The sequence below is a fragment of the Polypterus senegalus genome, chromosome 2 (genome assembly GCF_016835505.1).
Source record: "Polypterus senegalus isolate Bchr_013 chromosome 2, ASM1683550v1, whole genome shotgun sequence".
In the NCBI taxonomy this organism is placed as follows: domain Eukaryota; kingdom Metazoa; phylum Chordata; class Cladistia; order Polypteriformes; family Polypteridae; genus Polypterus; species Polypterus senegalus.
The window spans coordinates 80,381,395-80,395,893 of record NC_053155.1 but is presented as its reverse complement, the minus strand read 5'-3'; positions in this window follow the sequence as shown (position 1 = coordinate 80,395,893).

Below are 14,499 nucleotides of genomic sequence, written 5' to 3'. Positions count from 1 at the left end.
AGTTCCACAAACTGAAACTTACAAATTTTCAAGTGTTGTAGCAGTCTAGCAGTGCTGCATCCATGTGGTGCAACTTACTATTACAGTTTAAGAGAAACAATCCAATTAAACCTGCTAAATCCAGTTAAGGAACATAGGGACGGGACTGATTTAGAATCAATGCGTACAACTCAGGAGCCAACAGTGCCAGTCCATCCCAGGGCTCACTCACACACCAGCCTACAATGAGCTAAGTACTGGATTTGGAGATATGTGAGGAGAACTGGTGCACGTGGAGGAGAAGCAACCCAGACATGAGAAGAACTCCACACTGACTTTTTCTGCGATCAGAATGCAGGCTTCTGGACCAGTAAGAAACTGCAGCATTAATCACTGCACCACCTGGAAAAATTAAACAGCACCAGTTTGAAACTCAAGCTGGATGATCTCCAATAACGTGATCTATCCGATGCCCTGGAACTTAAGCCCTTGGTGCTTATTTAGCATGCAACTACCCAGCCTAACATATCAGATGGCTTCTCTCATTGCTTGTCTTCTGGTGGGCACCCACTTGGCTAAATTTGACTGCTGTTCTGCTTATAATAAGCACATATCACTGGTCTACTTTATGTTGGGGTGGTGATTGCTCATTGTCTGTTGGCGCATATGTTTCACGTTACAATGCAAATGGACTAATTTCCTTTTAGTCGATTGTTCTTTTAAAACAGTGTGACCGTTACCCATGCACAGACAGGCAGACATGTTGTTTTTCCACCACCAAACGTTTATTTACAAGGTCCATTTACAATCTTCAGTGCACACACAAACCCCACAAAGTCCTGGCCACTCAATGCCTTCTTCTTCGAGCCGCCTCCACACCCTCTTCTGCTTTGTCCTGCCTCCACCCGACTCCAGCCTCGAATGAAGGGAGACGGCCCCTTTTATCCTTACCCGGATATGCTCCAGGTGCTCCCCGGCAATCACCCGCTGACACGCCCCTGTGTGGCGGAAGTGCCGGCTGTACTCCCGGAAGCATTCCGGGTGTTCCTGCTCCTCTTACCCCCAGCACTTCCTGGTGTGGCGGAAGTACTGAGGTCCAGGGTGACCACGGGCCCCTACAGGGTTGGGCTTCCAAGCCCCCAACCCGTGGCCCCCAAAGCAACCAGGGTGGCGGCCCCCACGTGATCCCAGATGGGGATCCCTCAAGGCGTCCCAGCCGGGTCGTCGCCCCTGGCATCCCTGACAACAGTTTATAAATTTTATTCAGGTACCTTTATGATATACTGTATGCATACTTGATAAGGTCCACACAGGAAGGCAGAGGAAGAACTGAACCAGCAACCTTCTGGTTCAAAGTCCAGTTACAGCACAGTATCTGCGAAATAGAAATAGCTCTGTTAATGGGCATTTTAGTAGATGCACGTTTTTCCGTACATACAGTGAATTCATAAAGTATCCAGACTCCTTCACATTCTGCACACTTTCCTGTGATGTAGATTTAATTTTAAATGGATACATTTGACATCAATCTACACTCAATCATTTTCAGAAAGGTTTGCAAATGTATTAAAAATCAAAAACATATTCATGTAGGTATTCAGCCCCCTTTGTTGTGGCACTCCACACTATGGTCAGGTGTATCCTGTTTGTTTTAATTCTCCTTGAGATGTGTCTTGAACTTGATTGGAATCCACCTGTGGCAAACTGAACTGATTGGACGTTGCTGAGAAAGGCACACACCTGTGTATAGAGGGTCCCACAATTCACACTGCATATCAGGACAACCACCGAGACGTGAAGCCCAAGAAACTCTCTGAAGACCCCCCTCCATTGAACTGTGGTGAGGTATAGATCAGGGTAAGGGGATAAAACGATTTCTAAAGCTTTGACTTTTCCAGGAGCACAATGACCTCAATAACTGTGAAATGAAAAACGCTTGACACCACAAGGACCCTTCCTAAAGTTGGTCATCCGGCCAAACTGAGTAATCAGTAAGAAGGGCCTTGTCAACGAATTGACCAAGAACTCACTGGTTACTCTGACAGAGCTTCGGAAATCCTCTGAACCTATAGAAATGGTGACCATTTTAGTAGCAGGCATTTATGGCAGAGTGGTCGCATGGAAGCCACTATTTAGTAAAAGGCTTAGGACAGCCCACTTGGAGTTTGCCAAATGGCATTTAAAGGATTCTAAGTGTATGAAGAAAAAGACTCAAAAATGTAATTCTTTGGGCAGGACTCCAAGCACTATGTCTGTCATAGACCAAGCACAATTCATCTCCTGCCTAATACCATGCTTATGGTGAAGTGTGGAGGGGGCATCATCGTGCTATGGGATGCTTCTCAGCAGTAGGGATAGGGAGACTGGCCAGAATTGAGGAAATGATGAATGCGGTCCTTGAAGAAAACCTGCTCCAGATTTCACATGACCTCAGACTATGGAGACGGCTCATTTTTCAGCACGACAATGACCTGAAGCATAGAGCCAAGAGAACACTGGGGTAGCTTTGGTGGAAGTCTCTGACTGTTCTTGAGTGGTCACAACAAAGCCCAGACTTAACCCCATAGACCATCTGTGAAGAGACCTGAAGATGGCAGTTTACAGAAGCTTCCCATCCAGTCTAATGGAGCTTGAGAGGATCTGACAGGAAGAATGGGAGAAACGGCCTAAATCCAGGTGACAAAAGTTTATAGGGACTTACTCAAGAAGACTGAAGTTGCTGCCAAAGGGGCTTCTATAAAGTTTGAATCAATGGTGTAGTTGAGAGGGAGGGTGACACATCAGAGGCTTCAGCCCCAGATCTATTGTGCCAAGCCCCTGGTCTCCTTTAGGAATGTACAGGAACAATTTCAAGCCCATGATGTTATTATCTATCCTATTTGATTCATAGCATGAAAGGCTATGGGGAAACACCAAAGTGCAAACACCACCACCACTACCAGCACCAGCATAATAGATAGAACTTCAACTTCAAAGGGGGAATAAAGAAAATCCAAACAATACATCTGGTCTGAATACTTACATGAACGAGAGATTCCAGTTTTTAATTGTTAGTAAATTTACTAACCTTTCTGAAAACATGTTTCCACTATGTCATTGTGGCAGGGCCATCTTAACAGCACCATAGTCCCCCGGGTGAAGTACTGCACTGGGACCCCTGTTTTGACAGAAAAACAGAAACATACATAGGCGTCAGAAACATCGTGGGCCCCCGGCCAGTACCCACTGTACCCATGCGTTAAGACAGCCCTGAATCATTGGTTATTGAGTATACAACCCCAATTCCAATGAAGTTGGGACGTTGTGTAAAACGTAAATAAAAACAGAATACAGAGGGTCCTCGGGTTATGACACAGTTCCGTTCCTACAACAGTGATGTAACCCGAATTTTGGTGTAAGTCGAAACACCCCCTAGCCTAAGTCACTTACCTATCCTAATACATTTGCAAAATCATAATCTAGAACATAAAAACACAACTAAGCCGCAGAAAAAGGAAAAGGACATAAATATACTGTACTGTAAACTGTATTATAGTAACAGAAAAAATGAGTGTAAAACAAAATCCTTACCTTTATTCCTTCTCACGTCTCAATTTTTTAAAAAGTTTTTATGGGAGTGAGCGTTGTAAACTCAAAACGTTGTATGTCGACACGTTGTAACCCGAGGACCCCCCAGTACAATGATTTGCAAATCCTTTTCAACCTATATTCAATTGAATACGCTACAAAGACAAGATATCGAATGTTCAAACTGATAAACTTTATTGCTGTTTTGCAAATCTTCACTCATTTTGAATTTGATGCCTGCAACACGTTCCAGAAAAGCTGGGACAGGGACATGTTTACCACTGAGTTATATCACCGTTCCTTTTAACAACACTCAATAAGCGTTTGGGAACTGAGGACACTAATTATTGAAGCTGTGTAGGTGGAATTCTTTCCCATTCTTGCTTGATGTACAACTTCAGCTGCTCAACAGTCCGGGGTCTCCGTTGTTGTATTTTGCGCTTCATAATGCGCCACACATTTTCAATGGGAGACAGGTCTGGACTGCAGGCAGGCCAGTCTAGTACCCGCACTCTTTTACTACAAAGCCACGCTGTTGTAACACATGCAGAATGTGGCTTTGCATTGTCCTGCTGAAATAAGCAGGGACGTCCCTGAAAAAGACGTCGCTTGGATGGCAGCATATGTTGATCCAAAACGTGTATGTACCTTTCAGCATTAATGGTGCCTTCACAGATGTGCAAGTTACCCATGCCATGGGCACTAACACACCCCCATACCATCACAGATGCTGGCTTTTGAACTTTGCACTGATAACAATCCGGATGGTCCTTTTCCTCTTTGGCCCGGAGGACACGACATCCATGTTTTCCAAAAACAATTTGAAATGTGGACTCGTCAGACCGCAGCACACTTTTCCACTTTGCGTCAGTCCATCTCAGATGAGCTCGGGCCCAGAGAAGCCGGCGGCGTTTCTGGGTGTTGTTTGCATGGTAGAGTTTTAACTTGCACTTGTAGATGTAGCGACTGTGTTAACTGACAATGGTTTTCTGAAGTATTCCTGAGCCCACGTGATAATATCCTTTACAGAATGATGTTGGTTTTTAATGTAGAGCCGCCTGAGGGATCGAAGGTCACAGGCATCCAGTGTTGGTATTCGGCCTTGCTGCTTGCGTGCAGAGATTTCCCCAGATTCTCTGAATCTTTTGATGATATTATGGACAGTAGATGATGAAATCCCGAAATTCCTTGCAATTGTACATTGAGAAACTTTATTCTTAAACTGCTGGACTATTTGCCCACACAGTTGTTCACAAAGTGGTGAACCTCGCTCTATCCTTGCTTGTGAACGACTGAGCCTTTTGGGGATGCTCCTTTTATACCCAATCATGACAAAGACCTGTTTCCAATTAACCTGTTCACCTGTGAATGTTCAAAACAGGTTTGTTTTTTAACATTCCTCAACTTTCCCAGTCTTTTGCTGCCCCTGTCCCAGCTTTTTTCAAAATGTTTTGAAGGCATCAAATTCAAAATGAGTGAAGATTTGCAAAACAACGATAAAGTTTAACAGTTTGAACATTAGATATCAAAGTCAAAGTCAAAGTGAACTTTATTGTCATCTCAACCATATACAAGTATACAGATAGACGAAATTGCGAAGCTCAGGGTCCACAGTGTAACAACATGATGTGCAAATAGTAAATTAAAAATAGAATAAAAATTTTTAAATTTATAATTAAAACACAAACAAACAAGACAAGACATTGTGCAAAGATAGGACAAACAAGTAGCAGCAATATTGATGTGTAAGATATGTAATATAATAAGTAAATAAATAATAAATAATAGATATAGATAATACAGAAATTATCAGTGTATGATAATAGTTGTTTAAGACGTGTGTAAACAATGACAGGTCAGAATGTTTCATAAATCCTTAGAGGTCAGTATGAGATTTTCAGTTCTTTGCAGGATAGTGGTTTTCATGTATAAAAGTTCTGTTTTGTAGAGGAGGTTGAGGCCGTGTGGAAGGTCCCAGGGGGCATATCTTGTCTTCGTAGTGTATTCAATTGAATACAGGTTAAAAATTATTTGCAAATCATTGTATTCTGTTTTTATTTATGTTTTACACAACGTCCCAACTTCATTGGAATTGGTTGTTGTAGTTTGAGAGGCAAAAATGGCAAATGTATCTATTCAAAATTAAATCTACAACACAATGAAGTGTGCACAAAGTGAAGAAGACTGAATACTTTCTAAATCCACTGCTCCTAAATCTGTTTATGCATTCAAATCTATAAAAAGATTTTAGAATGAAATGAAATAAGTGGCACTAGTTGTACCTAATGAGGTAGGATGCTATGGTGGCACATTTTCAAACACCCTATTCTTCTTCTTCTTCTTCCATTTCTGTATTGATTATAGTTTTTGTCCCATATAACTAAACGGTCCGCTGATGATCTTTTTCGGTGGTTGTGCCTCACTGCCCCTTGGTTACTCCGCACTCATACCTTTGAGCAGAAACGATTAAAGCATTGGGAGTTTTCTGTCGGGATTGTGACTCTGAGTTTCTTCAAACAGCACAAGTTTTGAAATAAGATAGCAGGAGGAACATGAAGAGGTGTCCGAAGCCCCTTTGAAGTTCATGTGCGTGACCTGCCCCCGCATGGCTGCCACAGTGTCATCAGCTCGCCTAGATGTGTGCTTTCATTTGCTCGTTCTCTCTACCCGGCCGGGCAATTTGTTCAGTCTTACCAGCGGGTGAAGTGAAGCGCAACTCATTAGACGTGGGCTTTTCGACAGAAGTGACTCATGCCTGATCTCTGGCCTGCATTTGCATTTCCCATCAGAGTGACAGTCTGAGGATGATGTCAGCTGGCGCTTTGCGTTAGATCACCACAATCTGTCTTGCATGTTGGTCACTCTCGGGATGTCTTTTTTAATGAGGCATCTTTCTATCGTGCCGTCTCCTAGGTGCAAACAGCCTCTCAGAAGCCTACAGCGATGCCTTTGATTCACGATGTCATCGCTTAACTCTTTCAGGCTTGTTCTGTTATAAGCCATCCACACTGACTGCTGTTTGATGCCCTCTGTCTGGAGACTATGAGCCATGTGCGGATGTTGGTCTAATGGAGCTCACTTAAGCAGTCATCAGGTCCTCCTGTTGTTCACCTCATATCCATGGTTGGGCTTTCCAACCTTTCTGCAGCGGTTCAGTTTGGCTTCATCCCAGTTTTCTGTGGACTTTGTATTCTTTTCCCCTGCTCAATTGGCTCTATTATGGCTGCCTGTAGACGCAATGACCCTATTGGTCCCGCAAACTCAAAACCCAGCCGTCCCAGAAGGAGGCATCTGGCCTGAGCACTAAAAGCCAGACCCTCAAAAGAAGCCTTTATACTAACTCCCATTGCAGGTCTTGTGTGAAAATGCACTCTTTAAGTTACTTATCAAGTTATTTTTCTTTCTCTCATACTTGAACAAATAAAGGGGATGACCCAGTTGGTGTCCTAAAAATTGTTTGCTCTCGAGTCTGTCGTTGCCACCCCTGACCACAGTGTTCAGATAGAACTCTCCAATTGATGAGTGTTGTCTTTAGGGGGCGCCCCAATCTCAGGAATCCTGCGCCTGATCTTCAAGAGGCTTCAGCTGGATTAGTGCTAAATCTAGACAACTCCTTAATGTTTAGAATTTAGGCTTACATACTCTTACAGGCTTTACATACAGGAAATTGAATAAAGTTGGCCCTGCCCCAATCATATTTACTTAAAATGATGTATCAACTGCAAACATTATTAACTATAAAAAAAGGAAAATCAAACACAACAGCTGATCATCTTAAATCAAAACTGAGTAATCCCTCAATGATCTGCATCACCAGATGACAGCAAATATCTAGCATGTATTGTTCTATTCCCAGAACTCTTTTAAATTTTTTTTTTACTTTGATGACCTCTGAGAAAGATGATATATTATACACAGGAGTGAGAAGGAAATCACCTTAAAATTCACTGTACTATTCAGCACGGGCTTTGGGCTTTAAACCACAAGGCCGCTGCTATGGATTCACTGTTTGACTCCCAGCAAAGTACAGCACAGTTCGGCACTACATAAAAGCACAAACACACTTCTCTTCTTCTTTTCTTTCTTTCTCTTCTTTTTTTGCCTTCACTTCTCCTCCAGCAAGCTTCATCCTCTTCCACGTGACTCTGGCTCCCGGAGTAGTGGCTGCTGGCTCCTTTTATAAGGCACCTGGAAGTGCTTCAGGTGCTCAATGACCTAAATATGGCAGCACTTGTGGGTGTGGCTGATGAACTGTCCATAAGGGCTCAGCAGCAGCTGCAGCACCCCCGGGCAGCGCACATGGAAACCAGGTGTAAAGTCATTATAAGCACCGGAGTGGACGCAGTAGCATCCCATCTTGGACAGAGAGTAATGTCTTACTTGGTTGGTTGGCCATAATGGATGGATAACACAAATGGAGAAGCACCCTGGCCATGATAACCAATGCCTCCTATCTCAGTCGGGACACCTGGGCTATAATGGATGGACTGGGACAGTTTATCCACCAAAATGGGAGGTGACAGTGCTTATCTGGTTCGGTCCCAGTTTGGACACCCATAGGGCATCATGGTACCTGTAGTTTGGAAGGGCAATCCTGTCGGGGTCCCTGGGAGATACCAGAGGGGTGCTGCTGAGAAAAGTTCTCCCTACTTTGAGGAGCTTCTCTCTGACCCAGAAGTGCTTCCTATGCCCTGACACCAGAAGTAATCCTAGGTTTTGCATAAAAGGAGATACTTTTCAATATCCAGGCGAGTCAGAGATGGGAGGAACAGGGCAATATTCACCTGGAGAAGGAGAAGGAGAATAAAAAGGAAAACACTGTTATTTTTGATTGTGGTGTTTGGACTTTATACAACAGAAATAGGTATGGTGACTTTTATTTAAACTTGCAATTGTATCTAGCCCAATTGTGTCTGGGATTTGGGGCTCAGTGGTGGCCCCTTGTGGTCACAGCATATATACAGTAAATACATGTGATGAATTTTAATCTTATTAGTCTACATTGACACAGGTGTCTGCCAAATTGCTGATAATGTGTATAATATACACTGATTCCTGTTTATCTGGCAGCTGCAGTTCAAGGAAGATTGTGTTCAGGTAAAAGGTGTTTTTTTTTACAGTTAAAGGAAACTTGCCTGACACTTTTGCACTTATATTTAAATTCTAGACCCACAGTCTAATACTTATCGTGGGATACGCTGTCTTGTAAATATTATGTGAGACTATAAACCACACTTTACAGTGAATGTTGTGGCATACGGCTGGGCCCTTGCCCAGCCGGGACACCTCTACACTGGAAGGACCGTGGAAGGGAGCGTATCCAGAGCATTACCTCTCCCAGAGTGCTATGTGGCAGCGCCATTGGGTTGCAGTGTTGCCTTGGACTCCCACAAGGCTCCATGGGAGCTGGAGTTTGGTGCAGCCCTGTTGGTTTCCATGTGCGCTGCCCGGGGGTGCTGCAGCTGCTGCTGAGCCCTTATGGACAGTTCATCAGCCACACCCACAAGTGCTGCCATATTTAGGTCATTGAGCACCTGAAGCACTTCCAGGTGCCTTATAAAAGGAGCCAGCAGCCACTACTCCGGGAGCCAGAGTCACGTGGAAGAGGATGAAGCTTGCTGGAGGAGAAGTGAAGGCAAAAAAAGAAGAGAAAGAAAGAAAAGAAGAAGAGAAGTGTGTTTGTGCTTTTATGTAGTGCCGAACTGTGCTGTACGCGTGGGAAATGGGGGAAGGTGTTTCCCACAGGAAAAAAGAAAAATAAAAGTGTGTTACACCTGCACTTGTGTCTTTACCTGTCTGTCTCTGGTAGGGTGGCTGGTGCGCCCCCTGGAGGGCTACAATATGTAATTATCTCCAAAGTCTAATGTGTGTGCTTCATCCAATGTAGTCTTTAAACTCTTATCCTTAACTAAACTCCAACCACCACTCTGACTAGAAGTGTTCTCTACCTGGGAAACACAATAGTCGGATGACATAAAAAGCAGATGATGCTGATTACATAAAGGTGAGAGTACTCTCTTAAAAATAAAAGTGCTAAAGTGGTTCTTTAGCAGTAATGCCATATGGGAAGCATTTTTGACTCCCAAAAGAAGGTCCAGAAAAAAGATCCATAACAGGCTCCATACAGTAAAGTGGTAAGAGATTTGTGAAATAGCATTGGCTCATGATTCTAAAAGGATTCTTGCTGCATACAATTACACAAGCTAATTTCAGTCTTTTGTCATCTGTTAGTGTTCTGCTAGGTAGCCTACCAAACATCAAAGATTGCTGCTTTTTTTCTACATATTAGGAAGTTTTTCAAAGCACAAAGAACCAACTTCATGTGCAAAGAACCCTTCTAAGAAGGAAATTGTGCTTAGTCAAACAATGGTTCTACCAGGAACCACACAACCCAGTAAAGACCCATAAAATGCCTTTAAGAACCAGTATTTTGAACACCATGTGTTCCCAAATAATCAGTAGTGCCACTATTCAGGGGGTGGATGTGAAAATTGGGCACCACTACAAGTACTTGGGGGTCCACATCAATGACAGGTTGGACTGATCCCATAACACAGAGGAACTATATAAGAAAGGGCAGAGGAATCTCTTTTTCTGTAGGAGGCAGCATCCCTTTAATGTGGGGAGTGACATCCTTCACATATTTTACTATACAGCTACCTATCTATCTATCTATCTATCTATCTATCTATCTATCTATCTATCTATCTATCTATCTATCTATCTATCTATCTATCTATCTATCTATCTGTCTGTCTGTCTGTCTGTCTGTCGTACAAAGTACAGTGAAATTTCTACTTGTACGTCTAACCCACATGCAATGTATTGCCACTTCTCTGTGCCATGACAAACAATTACGATGCCTCCAATCATCCTTAAGGAGTTTGGTATCCTGCCAGCCCTCCTTGGCCTTGTCCACTCTTTACTTTGAGTGGCATATTGTCTTCAATTTGGTGTCCTGAGGGACTATTTTCTGCTTTTTCAAACGTTGCTAGTCTCTTTCTTTTTTCTTCAGTGTCTGTTGTGCTTCCAAGCATTTAGTTACCCTTCCCTTGACAATGCCTTGCTTTTTTAACTGGCATGCTGATTTTCATCAGGATTTCTTCTCTATCCTGGGATGCCATCTTCTCAGTTACATCTCCTGGCCTACTAGGCAATCCATCACAAGGAAAAAAATGAAAGAGAGTGAGATATGCAGAGAGTTATGATTTACAACCACACTAAAGTACAAAAACTGTGGTGGGTTGGCACCCTGCCCATGATTGGTTCCTGCCTTGTGCCCTGTGTTGGCTGGGGTTGGCTCCAGCAGACCCCCGTGACCCTGTATTCGGATTCAGTGGGTTAGAAAATGGATGGATGGATAAAGTACAAAAATGAGAACAGGTCTCTAAAAAACCACAAGTCAGGCCAGAATTTCACTCAAGTCTGGCTGTTAAGGTAGGCTTCACTACAGAAGGCCTATCCCAGAAATCAACATGCAGGCTTTGGCTTTCACAGGCCCAATATGGGGCACAAGTTTTAAAGATGAATAATACTCAAAAATAATCTAAAAAGAGACAGGAGGAACACGGTCAAACCTTGTGCCCAAAGTTTGTTTATAAATAAGCCCAAGCAAGAAAAAGGAGCAAAAATAGGCAAACAAAACCAACAATATACATCCAATAATGGCACTTTTAAAGACAGCGGAAAATCCATAACAAATAGCAAAAAATTACAAAAAGCAAAGTATAAACCACAATCACAATACCAGAAGATCAGTATAAATTGAAGCTTCTCATTTTATGACCCCAGTTACATCATCAGGTGGTCCTCCACTTAATGCAAGCAAGGTGGATAATTAACACTAAAGCATCAATGATTAACATAATACAGAAAAGCAAAATAATAAATAAAAGCAATCTATATATGAAATGCTAAGATCTGTCATCCTGTCCATCTGCCAATTACTCATGAACTGCTGAGGCTAGAACCTTGATCTTGGTCTTAATCGAAAGCTTATGACCTGATATGTTCTGGAAATTCAAAACAATTTAGTATCAGCAACCTCTGCAGAGTGACCTGTAGTTGTCTTGTTTATTATGGCGAAGTGATTGCAAAACCAAGAAAGAAAAAGAAGAGTGACATCTTATCTTGATGGAAGCCAACTATGTGTCAAAAAACACCAAAATATGAAGGAGAAAAATACTGAGCATCAATCATGGGATACAGAATTTAAGAATGACAATGAACTGAAAGAAGTAAGCAAATTTAGGTAGTGACAGCCTGGTAACAATGACCTGTAGTTGTGTGTTTGTGGCAATGTGATTCAGAAACAAGGCAAGTACAGTAAGTGATGAAGAATGAACAAGGCTAAGAAGACAAGATGTTGAAACACATAGACAAGCAAGAAGTAATTCTGTGTATAAACTCTTTGGTAGTGGCAACGTGATGGCCTTAAAGAGTGCAAAGTTACTTGTAGTTTTATGTTTATAGCAAAGTGATCAAGAAACCAAATGAGAACCACCATAACAACAGAAAGAAAAATAGCAGCATCTGCTGAGGAGTAAGAAAATTGTAGAAGGTGATGAAGTGATGAAGACTGAAAAAGATGACAAGCAAAAAGAAGAAGAGCAATTGAGTAGCACACAAACATGGTGGGTCATAGTAGAGGCAAGACAAAGAGAAGGTTACATAATATAGGAACTCCCAGAGACAAAAATGAATGGTAACAATTGAGATTGTCAAATAATTGATGGTTATGATTATACGAAAGCATTGCTTTTACATCCTTACATTATTGTTTCTGTAGAGAACACATCTTATGAAATTTACATCAGCAATGTAATTAATGTATTTCTTCATGCTGAAAACAAAAAAATGTGAGGCCAAAATAGTTCCACTTGCTCTAGACGAGCCACCAGCATAATAATAAAATATATTATGACTTCTACAGGAACAGAAGGAAGGAACTACTTTGAAAACACAACAAGTATCAACAACTCCTTGTTGTTACCTTGGTATTTATTTGCATTTTACTTTGGGACTGTAAGTCCACTTGTTTCATTAGCTTTAATAAAAACTATAATTTGACATAAAAGGAAAGACAAAATATTCAGAAGAAAGGTAAAATATTACATTGAAGAAAACCCTGGCTAAAACAGAACACTGAGGTGCTTCAGACTTCAGCACCATGGACAGATCTTTCCCAGACATTCTTTGTAATCCTACTGAAATTCAAGCTCACATAACATCACCCTAAGATGATGAAATACATGCAAATGAAACCAAGTCCCCATTTAGCCTATAGTTATGCCTTGTCTTTTTTTAATCTTGACATCAACTGTAGTACTGTGGGGTTTAGCCTTTATCCACTTAGAGCCACAAAAAAGTTAATACACTTGCATTGGCTTATTTGCTTGAAATGTCTGTTTCTGTAGATCTGTCCTGTTGTATTTTTATATTTGTACCTTTTCAAAATAGACAAAAAATGAAAAACATGTTGGCAGAAGTGAAACTGTATGCAACCCCCTCACCTCCATTTCCAAAAAGTTTAATTCTACTAATAAATTGTCTCACATTTTACCAGGACATGTAAAGGTGTATAAAGATGGATTGGAATGACAGATGCCAGTTAATACCTCTTCATCAATCCAGAGCTTTATTTTGACAGCGCCTATTTTGACCAGTGCAGCTCAGAATTAGTCTGCAGCTTGTTCATGGCATGAGGACATGATGTACAGCCAATCGATCACCATTTCTGCCAGTTGGTGTCCCATCTGCTTTCTCCCAGGGTCCCCAGGAGTCTCCAGAGATCTCCAGTGGATGCCATGCTGCTCCATTGATAATGCTTTTACTTCATTGGTTCTCAATGTGCCCTAGGGGGGCACAAAGTAACAAAAAGGGGGCCGCGAAGATGTGAAAAAAAGAAAACAAGAATCAAAAATATGAAAAAAACATGGGTTGAAACTAAAACAAATGAACTTAAACTACATTCTGATACTAGAACAATAAATATAGAGTTAGATAAATGTCGATAAAAGTTAAGTAGGTATAATAAAATATGCATCTATATTTCAAAAAAATGTTAGGGGGGGCGCGATTAAAACTGTTATGAAAACTCGGGTTGCAAATACTTAAAGGTTAAGAAATGCTGTTCTACTTAAAAGCTTTGAGTGCTTTTCAAGAGAAGCTGAAATTGACAGGCCAACATACTATAAAAGGTAGCAGGCATCACTGAGCCCCAATGACCAGACACATTCAAACTCCTTACAACCACAGGTCCAAATAATGCCAATTGTATTACTCATAGACTCATTGGACAGGTAAGCACAGTAACAGAATCAAAGCCACGGTTAATGTACAATTCCTCCACTCTCCTTTCACTTCCCCTAAATCTTCATGCTCTGCTTCCCAACGTTGATTCTCTGGGCAAGGTGGAGCGGCTCTTTTATCTTTGACCCAGGAGTACTTCCAAGGCTAGGACATGGTCCGTCGTAAGTACATCAGACAGGAAGTCCCATAAAGTAGAAACTGCATCTTCCTGCAGCACTCCCTAGCGGCAACCATGAAACCCAGCAGGGCTGCACTCTGGCACTCCAACTTCCATCATGCCCTGTTGGGATCAGAAGTGGACCCCCTAGCATCTACATGTTGTTGTCTCCCTGATTCCTTCCAATGTATTGACCTCCCTGGCAGGTTAGGATTCATGTTCCAGTCAGAAGGCCTGTCCCTCCAATCTCCTTTAGTGTGGCATCCCATCCAGGCAAAGAATCACCCCCTGAGACATCATCAATCCCCTGCAGCACTCACCATATGAAATACATACATTTTGATGAGAAACTCCAACATGAAGCCAGTGAAAATGGGGCCCTGCTCTTCCAGAAATAGTCACCTGAAAGCAGCCGAAGAGTTCATCCACAGCTTAGATTTTGAAAATATTGCTGATGGGGCAAAAAAGTTGCAGCAAGTAGCCAG